The following is an 11,524-nucleotide window of genomic DNA, read 5'->3' as shown; positions in this document are numbered from 1 at the left end:
GGAAACAACCCAGCAACCCATGGATAATAAAATACTCATGTCTATAAGTGGCCGATTTTACTTGTACATGTGAACTGTATATATTATTTTACATAATGCTTCCATTTAAAAATTTCCCCCAAGCACTTTGGGAAAAGATTTAAAATCTCTCCTGATTTAAGTGTCTGAGTGGCTGAACACAAGCTCTAAAATAATAAAATAGTAGTTTGTGTAAGCATACCTTTGAAATACAAAACAGCATTAGGTTTTATTCATTGCTTTCTCTTTATCTTCATGATATCATTACTTGCACTGTTGAAGTAATCTAGTAACTGTCTCCCTTTTTCTAGTTTCTTTCTACAATCTCTTTTACACATGGACAGTTGAATCTTCGTAAATACCACCTTTGATACCGTGTTTCCACTACCTAAATGCTTTATTCTATCTTAGGCTAGGGCCAGTTTGGGCTCCCATTTGGAGACAGTCTTTCTAGCTTTATTCCCACCTCCTACTTACTAAAAGTGCATGAAATCCTCCTGATCCCTAGAACAGTGTTTCTCAAACTTTAATGTGCATAAGAGTCACTTGCAGGATCTTGATACAATGTAGATGATTCAATAAGTCTGGAGTGGGAATCCAGGATCTTGCCTTTTTAACAAGTAAGGCTAATAAAGCTGATCCAAGAACCACACTTTGAATGGTAAGACCCTGGCAATTTTATGACCTTCTCCTACATGGACTCCTCACATTTCATGATTATGTGTTTAGTAACTGTATTTCCCTCACTGGAGAATGTCTCATAGGACCAGTCAGGTCTGTCAGTTTCACCGCTAAACCTGTTGGCACATTGGACAGAACCTAGTTTATCTCTCCTCCTCAAGCTGCTGGCAGTGAATTGAATCTGGAGAGGGAAAATGACTTCTCCATGGTGGCATGGCAAGTTAGCGGCAGAGGTGGGAATTGGAAGTGGTTTCTGAAATAAAGACCTATCGAGGCACAAGACATAAGTAAAGGTCTCAGGACAAGTAGCACATTACTCAGAACTTGCTCCCCTGATATTGGCTGCTTAACATAGAACGCCCTTTGCAAGCCTTTTGGCACACTGACTGAGAAAAGACAAGAAATACCTCTGGGGTATTTGTCAGAGAGCAGGGAGCCTCCACAATTAGACAAACCACTCATGGGATAACTAGAGTGTGGCCAATTGAGAAGGATTGACCTAATTCTTCCTTTTTAATTACCTTAATTTTATGCATCAGGTAATTAATTGAATGGCTTAGTGATTATAGATGCTTTCTCAGTCTCCAGCCAGGAATAAGAACAAGTTGCAAAAGAAACATGGGTGGGAAGGGGAGGAGAGATGAGGGTACGGGCCACTTGATAGAGGAGTCTGTGTGAACCCCATGCTGTGATACAGAAATTGCTATGGTGTTTTATATCTGAGCAACGTAGTTATCTGCCTAGTAGACAAAAACAAGAAATTCCCCCAAATAACTTCTAGGACTGGGCCAGAGTTTCTCAACTTTGGTGTTATTGCTGTCTTTAGCCCCATAATTCTTTATCATAGAGGGAAGTTCTGTCCATTATTGGGTTTTTAGCAGCATCTTTGGCCTCTACCCAACAATATCACCAATACCTCTAAAATTAACTTTAACAACCCAGAGTGTCTCTGGACACTGCTAATTATTCCCTGGGGATAAAGGGACCAAAATCACGCCCAGATGAATCACCAGTTAAGAACAACTGCATTAGACCATTGATCAGGGTCAGTGTGTCTGCAGGGCTGCGGTATAGAGCTACACATGTTGTACAGTAACTCCACGGAGTATCATTAACATAGCCTTTGATAATGCTTGGGACAACATGTTTCATATTTTGATGATACCTTCAGTTGAAGGCTTTGGTCTTTAATAATGAACTGCTGTAGGCTAAGAGGCTCTCCCATTTAAATATAATGTGAAGGATATGCAAAAGGTGTGTGCTTATCAGAGGATTTGGTGATTTGGTGATTTTAATGTCCACAAAGATGATCCACTGGTCACTTTCACCTCCACTAATGTTTTTGTTTTCCACCCCACCTCATCCTAGACTTGGCTATCATTAGTAGCTGTATTACCTCCGAAATCTTAAAGCATCTTCCTCTCTGATCACCAGCCTCTGTGCTTCTGACTTAATTATTTTGTCTTCTCAGCAATATTTTGGCCCCAATAGATCTCCAATGCTTTAACTTCTCCATTTTGCACCACAGACCATTCCTTCTTGCCTCTTAACTCAGTTCAGTCTCTCTTTTCGAGCATGAAAATCATCCCCTTATACAAAGTCCAAATAACATTGCCTTTCTAACCCTATGATGTGTTTGCCTAGCCAAATCCAAGGCAGCAGATTGAATCTTATTACTTACCTTGTCTATATCTGTATCTAAATGGATAAACATTGTGCACCCAAATGGAGAAGACACACACAGAGTGGTGACTAATCTGCTGCAGTTTAAATTCAAGACTAAAAACTGCACATAGGCACTCACACTACCTAGAATTCTCATCCTGTTAAGTTTGTTTTTTCCTCTGTGGCACAACTTTCTATACTGGACTCCCCTGGGTGTTCTACCACGTCCGTGCCCTCACTCTTACCTGATAATCTTTGCTTGAAAAATAGAAGCAGAGGGATCTCATTCATATATTATCAAGTCAAGAACATATCTTCATAAATATTTCCCATTTTCCATGCTTTCACTCTTCCATCAAGGGCTAGTCTCCTCCTGTGCTCTCTATTCAGATCCTGTAACTTTCTCACGCATTTGTTTCTGCAGTTCCTCCACCTTCTGCATCACGCTTTCTTCTTTTTATCCAAATCATTCCCATTGCACCTAAAAATATACTCCAGTTTCTCACAAATTTACCTTCTCATGATCTGAATTCTGCTTTTTCTACCACCATATTTTCTCTATTTTCTCTCATGGTAAATCCTGAAGGATTGGTCTACACTCAGTGCTGGATCTGGGTCCTTGTCTCCCACTGTTAATCTCCTTCAATCTGGCTTTCACCATCATTGCTTCTCTAAAACCTTTCCTTTTCATGATCATCATATTGCCAAAACTAATGGGTATGTCTTAGAAATTCTCATTAACCATTTACTGTTGAGCACCCCACTCTTTCCTTCTTAAAACTCTTACTTGGTGTCTTAGAAGCTACTATCTCATAATATTTTATTTGCCCCTTTGTATCCTACTTTTTAACCCCCTGATTTTTTCCATCTCAGTCCTGCCTTTGAGTTCTCTACTAACTGGTCTGAGACCAATTCTCTGTCTGCACATTCTCCTACAGTGATTTCATCTATCTCATAACTTTAAATACCAAATAGATGAAAATGGCTTCCAAATCTATATCTGTATTTTTTCTGCATTCCAGATTTATATATCCACCTGACTTTTTACTGTTGATAATTGGAGACATAATAGGCATATAAAACTGGCATTTTCAAAACAGAGTTTTAAATTTTTCCTTCCTCTCCTTCCATGTGTCCCACCCTCCTGAGATAATTTATCATTAAATGACACTTTCACCTACCTACGAAATCACTGAGATTTCTTATTAGGACAAAATCCCAGGAATCAGCATGGATTCATTCCTTACTTTTCATTGTCTACTTAAAAGTCCTTCATCATAATACTTCATTCTATTTCTGAAATATATTTTCTTTACCTAAAGAGCAATGGCACCAAAAATTGATAGATGGCAAGACAGATTTTATTCAGACTGATGCAGTAAGGGAGAGACTCTAGTCTTAAACTGAACTCCATTCGGACTAAGGAAACAGTAACTGAGATGTTCAAAGGGAAAACGGATAAAAATGGGGCTATTAGGAAGTACAAAAGTGGGGACAAAAAGGAATTAGGGGCTGTAAGGAAGTGGAAAATTACAGAAATGTATAAGTGGAGAATTGCCGAGAATAGTTTGGCCGTGTGAGTTGGAACAAGGCACATTTTGCAGCTTGGCCACACTGCATTTTCTAGAGTGAATACTCGCACAGGACTGGGTTCACCTTTAGGGATGTGGCCTGGTGAAGGTGGAAACTAGTCTACAGATAAATCCAGTGCCACAGCACAGTGTTTGTGCTGTAGGAGTTAGAGTTCACATCCTCCTTGCTGTAACCACTTTGTCCATCATTTATGACTGGACTTTTGAAAGAACCTCTTTAGTGGTCTCCTTGTCTACATTCTTGCCTAGTGTCAATTAAATTAGGTGTTCATTAGTCATTAGGAAGTGCAAGGCCAAACCACAACTTACCACTTCATACTCATGGAATGGGTATAATTAAAAGACAGTAATGAGTGTCAGAGAGGATGCAGAAAAATTGGAACCCTCACACACTGCTGTTAGAGATGCAAAATGGCACATCCACTTTGGAAAACAATTTCTTAAAATACTAAACATTGAGTTACTATAGCACTGAGCAATTCCGTTCCTAGATAATCCCTCCCCTCAAGAGAAATGAAAACCAATGTCCACACAAAAAATGAAATTAAATGCTATCTATTATCTGTTCATTACAGATCAGCAGAGGGACAATTGTTTGTTGCAATTATTCAGGGACCTAAGTGTTGAAGTGGCCACCATTCCTACCAACAATTGTTAGTTTCTATTCCAGAAGGAAAACATAACTCTGGCAGATGTTACATCAGCAATTAGGTGATACACATTGCTTATGCTCAAATTTAGAGGACAGAATTAATCACAGAGCCCTGTCTAACACAAGAACAAGGAAATGCAGTTCAACATGTGTTGGGAGGTGAAGAACCAAAACTGGTCAGCAAGCATACTAATGATGCTTTGCCTGTGCCCTTGCTTTTCCTTGGCCCGCTATGATTTTCCTTTATCTCTGTGCAGAGCTGGCTCCTTTTCCTCCTTTAGTTTCCAGAACTTCTCTGAGAGAACTTCTGTTCCAAGTCTATAAGCAGGGTCTCTGTCTCTTGCACAGTCCTTTTGAATTCTTTATCCCATCCTCCAGTGTGTTATAACTCTTCTCATTTCATGATCTGAAATTGTTTGCTCTATTTCTTTGCTAATTTCCTTACTAACTTTTCCTACTTGAATATGAATTTTTGAGGCTGTAATTTGTATTCTTCTCTGTTTTATTCATTCCCAATCCCCAGTATTTAGAACAATGCTTAGCAAAGTCATAATAGAAAATCAATAAAGATTCATTAAACGAAAGAATGAACATCGTTTCTTACCTCCCTAGCATTTTTCATGTGATTCCTTCTTCCCCTTCTTTCAAGGAAAACATGCATTCACTAACATTCAGCTTAATGCCATCTGCTCTGTAAAATCTTGCCCTAGTCAGAGGCAATGTCTAAGCCAACCATGCTTTTGTAAAATTTTGCTTATCTATTGTTGACAATCTGCATCATACCTTTGCAGCTATGTTCAGGATTCTCCATTGCTTCCTACCCCATACTTTGAGTTAGATTTACAGAAATTCTTTAAGGCCAGGCATTATAAGTATTTCACATCCCAGGGCCAGCCTATTCAAGAAATATTCCCTGAATGCTATATTCCAGGCAGCATTCTAGTGCTGTGAATAGAGGAGTAAATGGCAGAGTCTCTACCCTTATTTTCTATTGAGGCAGGTAGACCAACGAACTCAAAAATATGACATAATTAAGATGTGATAAGTATTTCAAATAAAACCAAAGCAAGATAAGGAGGATGGGTAATGAAGAGAGATTATTGGTTAGGGGAAGCTCTTCTAAAATGTGATATTTCAGTAGAGATCTGCATGAAGCAAAGATGCGAGCCAGAAAAACACCTGGGAGAAATACATTACAGGGAGATAGGACAAGTACAAAGGCCATGAGATAGGAATGAGATGAAAGAAGGCCACTGTAATGTAGGTGCAGTATGACTGGGAGCAAGTGAGATAGCTGTTAGCATCACATTCTATGTAGGGCCTCTGTAAGCCATGCAGTAGTATTGAGTTTTGTTCTCAGTGTGTTGGAATGTCAGTAGATTTTGAACAGGTTGGGACTTTTTTAAAGCATCCAATCAACTACCACTGAATCTCCTGTGTAGAATTGTCTATGAGGGACAAAATTGGAATCAAGCAAATGAGCTAAGAAGCTGTTTGATAAAGCAAGGGAGGAGGGCTTGGGTTAGAGCGGTAGTGAAGAAATGTTGGAGAAGTAGCTGGAAGGTGAGAATAGTGTCTAGGGAGCCAGTGAAGACAATATCTCAGTAAAGAGGAGAATCAAATCAGTCAGTGCTGTGGAAAAGAAGAGCAAAAGGATTCTTGGTAATTGACACCTGAAGTCATTGCTGAGTTTAATAAATGTGGTTTCCCTAGAGAAGTGGACAAAAAAGCTTGACTGGAGTGATTTCAAGAAAAAGTAAAGACAAAGTAGAGACAGAGCCTAAGGGAATGTAGATTCTCATGGAATTTTTCTGTGCAAGAAAAACAGATAAATGGAGGGAAAGTGTACAGGGTGCAAAAAATGATTATTTAGTGAATCTAGAATTTGAAAAAACAACAAAGAAGGACTGGATTTATTTATAATTACTGGTCACTTATGCTAATCTTAAATGGACCCTGGAGACTGTCTTTCCTCTCTATTCCTTTAACCTCTCGCTATTCCCATGGGCGAGAAAGACCACCCCCATGGATCAGGGATGAACTGGACTCCAAGGAGCAGCCAGACCACCTTGGTAATTGGCAGAGGTCTAGAAGGAAGCCTAAAGGAGAAACTGTAGCAGCTGCGTGCTGGGCAAAGTCCCTCTTGTCCTCTCGTTTAGGGTCTCTTCCTCTGGTTCTCATCCTTTCTTGGCCATGATACTCCTTTCTCCTATTTTGGGTTTCTGCCCAGTGCTTTAGAATTTCACTTTTCAGAAAGCCAGTTGTCCTGACCAGAACTCCTAATTGCATATAAAAAGAGAGAGAGAGACACAGAGAGAGAGAGAGAGAGAGAGAGAAATCAAAACAATAAAATTCAAGCATAAACTAATCCCGATTGGTTTAGGTAAAAACGATGAATCAGTGTTTTCCTTTTCTTCCAATTTTTTTGCCATCAAAGAAGTGACCTTAGAGTTCTGTGGTGGCCAGTGGGTTAAGGATCTGGCATTGTCATTCCTGCGCCTCAGGTTGCACTGTGGCGTGGGTTCAGTCTCCGGCCTGAACTTCCACATGTCGTGGATATGGCCAAAAAGAAAAATAAGACATTAAAAAATAGGATTAGCTCGTGGACCTAAGAGGAAATGTCCCTCCAAAATCCAGCTTATTACCTGATTTTTTTTGTAATTTTTTTTTGTAAATAAAGTTTAATTGGCTCACAGCTGTGCTAATTTATTTACCTGTTGTCAACGGTCCCTTTCATGCTCCCATGACAGCATTGATTGGTTGTGAAAGAAAGTGTATGGATGTAAAAGCCTAAAATCTTTGCCATATGGCCCTTGACAGAAAAAATTTGCTGATCCACTAGCCTATACTAATTTCCTAAACTGTGCCCTCAGTAATAGTACCATGGTAGGGTACAATGACCACACAGACATGAAAACTCCAAATAAAACAAAGTTAAGCAAATCTCTTGAGTGTAGAACCCGAGAGACCCTTAAAATGTCACAATAAAGGTGAGTCTCTAAAAGGGGAATAAGATGTGCTTAGCTGGTTTAAGAATGGAATCTTACAGGAATTAGGAGGCCATTATGGTTCTGATTCCTAAAAATGCCCAAATTCTTACCTGAAAGACACCTCTTTTTTCCATAAGATCCTTTGACAAGTAGTATCTATAAGGAAAAATGGAGTAAGAACAAAATGCCACTTTATTAATAGCTGCTTACGTGTCCAAAACTCCAGCGGAGGGCTGCCCTGTAAACGACCATAGTGAAGCATACGATTTATAACTTAAGGCACACAAGGGGCTTCCTATCCTCTGCCGATCTAAATCTTGGATTATTACCATCTCGCGCCAGGCTCATGGATAAAGGAGGTTGAAGAGAAGGGGTAGGGAGCGGTATGCCAGATACTGCTGCAACCAAGTTACGTTTATTGCTGGGATCAGCAAAGAGTTGAAATGTGAGGCTAACAACCATGGTGAGCCACACAGCAGGAGAAGAACACTTGGGGAAAAGGAACGTGTCAGGGCCAGGCCAAACAGAGGGTCCACTCTTCATTGGCTGAATTCTTTCCAGGAAAGAAGAGAGGTCTTTATTCTTACTGGGTTCTGCAGTCATTATAGGGCATTAGAGTTCCCTCTTCTGATCTGTCAACTTTAAAGTTTTCATTTATTGTTTTACAGTCTCCATTTGAATCAAGATTTTTCTCTGAAAGCATCACTGGTCAAGAGTCAGATTTTTCAGTTCTAGAGGCCTTTTGTCCCTCAAGCCTAGTGGCTTTTCCTTGGTGTGATGATATCTCATGTTGGAGGGAAAGTGCACAGATTGGAAACCTCCTGAGGTCCCAAGTGAGTAACTAAGAGAGGTAGGAGGGAAAACTCCCAGATGCTTTTTATCTAAAGTTCTTCATATGTTATTAAGGTCATAGATGTTGGTGATCATCTGCAGCGTTATGTCATCATCAAAGATTTCCAATTAGCCTGGACTGGGCATCTTGGGTAAACTGTCTCATCAGAGGTTGTCTGCTTCTATTCTGGAAAATCTTTAATGTCAGGTCACTAGATAATGTGCAGTTTCAGCCAGGGTTGGGTGCTTTCTTTAGGTGCAAATCCAAGAGTCTATTCCTTGGAGTGTGGCTGCTCAAGTGTTGGTTAGCAATACCTGAGAGGGGCCTTCCCAGAAAGGATGAAGAGAGTTCTTCTGGAGGTGTCTTTTCCACTAGAAGAAATGTACAGATTGAAAAGCATGATGGCTCAGGTCTTGTCTTCTAAGAGGACACCGTGAGAAGATTGTCTTCCAAAATAGTTATTTTTAATAGAAGGAAATTAGTCCTTTGCATATTGGAGTATCTCTCCTTTTCTCCGTTGTGGACCAAAAGAAATAGGAGGCAAGTGCATTGGGCCTCCTGTGACTATCTCAAAGGGTGAAAGATTATAAATTGCAAAAGGGGCAGTTCTAAAACTTAGAAGGACCAAAGGCAGTGTTTTGGCCAAGATATTTGGAAGGTCACTGCAGATTTTGCTATTAAGTCTTAACAATGCTATTTACACATTTAACTAAACCAGAACATTGAGGGTGGTAAATGCAGTGAAACTTTAAAACCAGCCAAACAGCACACACTTGTCAATGTACCTGACCTGTGAAATGGGTTCCTTGGTCACAGTGAAGTTTGACAGGAGTTTCTCTAGCAGGGATAAACTTTCCCAAAAAGGCTTTAGCCATAGAAGAGGCAGTAGCCCATCTGTAAGGGAAGGCTTCATGCCAGTGAGAAAACATACAGCCCATGACTAAAACTTATTTATATTCATTAGATAGAAGAAGTTGTATGAAATCCATTTGCCAGACCTCGAATTTTTCATCAGGCAGTTTAAAATTTCCAAGAGCAGTAAGAACAGGTTTTTCCCTGGGTTGTATTTTGGATAAGTGGAACAAGTGAGGAGGGCACTTTCTGCAGCTTTTTTGGTGTGTGTTCCTCACCAGTATTGATTCATGAATGTGACCATTTTGTTAGTACACCAGTAAATTAATGCATGTATAGTAGTGAGGGGTGGAAATCTTAGAGTTTCCAGTAGGACTGGGTTGCCTTTTGATCTAAACCAGAGATTTCTGTTTATAAAAACAACAATTGTTGAAGCTCCAATTTTATTTTTCCTTTTCTGAGGCCACTTGTGGGTTTCTTATACCAGTTTTTTCTAAATTACCATTTGGGAAAATATCCCTTTGGACCGTGATGGAGGTTTGACCTGCCTTTGTTTCCTTTAAGGACAGGATGTCTTGTAGAAATATCAGCAAGAAGACTTCCTTTAGCTTCCAGAGAGTCGAGTTTAGACGGTCCCAGAATCTAATAACAGCTAAAGTGGCAGTAACATCATTGCACCCAATAATTGCTGCACGTAGTGGTGATTTTATGGTTTATTTCTGCTGGAACTAAGGTAGCCACGTTGCCTTCACAGCATTCCAAAATTATGAGCTACTCTGAGAACATGTCTACTATCAGTAAAAGGTTGGCAATTTTGCCCTTGGCTGAAGTACAAGTCTGTGTAAGAGTATATAATTCAGCGTGTTGGGCTGAAGCAGCCATAGTTAAAGATGCGGCCTCAACAACATCAAAAGCACTTGCAACAGCATACTCAGCGTACTATTTGCCATTAGCACCTTTTAAATATGAATCATCACTGAATCATGAAAAGTCAGTGTTATCCAGGGGAATTTCCTTTCAGTCATCATGAGGCGTCAGGAAGTTGTGTGTTGCTGTTAACTGACATAAGGGACCTCCACGGTGACGGCGGGCGAAAGAGTAGCAGGGCCATGGTTATCACAACACAAGAGTTATGAGAGGAGCAGTTAACAAAAGGATTTCATAGGAGGTGAAGTGGTTGAATGAAAAATATTGAGAATGATAAGAATTCAGGAGAGCTTCTACTGCATGAGGTACAGAAATTGTTAAAGGGAATCCCACAGCAAAATTTTTGGTGGTCTTAACCAAAAGAGCAGTGGCTATACTGGCTCTTAGGCAAGAGGGGTATCCCCATGCCACAGGGTCTGGATGCTGGTTATAATACCCCTGTGTGTCAACGTGGGCTCCCATGTTTTGGGGTGGTACCACACCCTTGCTTTTCATAAACAAAAAGGAAAAGGGAATATGATAATTGGGATGCCCAATGGCAGGTGGGTTCATCCAACATTCCTTTAAGGCCTTAGAAACTGTGCTGTCCTGATTTTCCCATAAAGTTGTGTTGAGGTGGTTATTATTTTCTAAAACAGAGAGATTTGGCCATGATAGATAGAGACATTTGGAATCTAATTTCAGCAATAACCAACTGTCTGGAGAAAACTTCATGGTTGGTGCTTAGTTTTGGGTTTGGGATACCCAGGATACCATAAAGTTTTTCTGGATCTAGGTGTGGTCCTTGATCTTGTACCAGATGCCCTAAATATAAAACCTGGATTTGGGCAAACTGCTGTTTTTCTTTGTTTACCTTATATTCCTTTAAGACTAACAGCTTTAGGAAGTAGATGATGTCTTCTCTGAAGAGACTTGAGAAGGAGAGCAAGAAGCAAGTCACTCACATATTGCAACAAAGTAGAGCCCAAGGGAACATGTCAACCAGATCAGCCTTCGGATTTGTGAGCAATAAAGACTCTCCACAAAATCCAGAAGCATTACTGTTCAGGCGAATTTTTTTTTCTTCCCAAGTGAAGGCAAAAAGTATTGGCTAGCTTCATCAACTGGAATACTAAAGAATGAGCTATGTATGTAATTATAATAATAAGGAATTTATATCTGATGGCAATGGATATTAGTAACCTGTGAAGGTTAGAAAAAACAGGGTATGGAGGGAAAACAATGCTTGTTGAGTGGAGGTCCTGGACAAATCTCCACCTTCAGTGCTTAGGTTTTCTTGCAGCTAAAATGGGAGTGTTGTAGGGACTAATACAGG

The sequence above is a fragment of the Sus scrofa genome, chromosome 16, assembly GCF_000003025.6.
Source record: "Sus scrofa isolate TJ Tabasco breed Duroc chromosome 16, Sscrofa11.1, whole genome shotgun sequence".
Taxonomy (NCBI): domain Eukaryota; kingdom Metazoa; phylum Chordata; class Mammalia; order Artiodactyla; family Suidae; genus Sus; species Sus scrofa.
The sequence above is the reverse complement of the archived record's forward strand: the minus strand, read 5'-3'. Positions refer to the sequence as shown.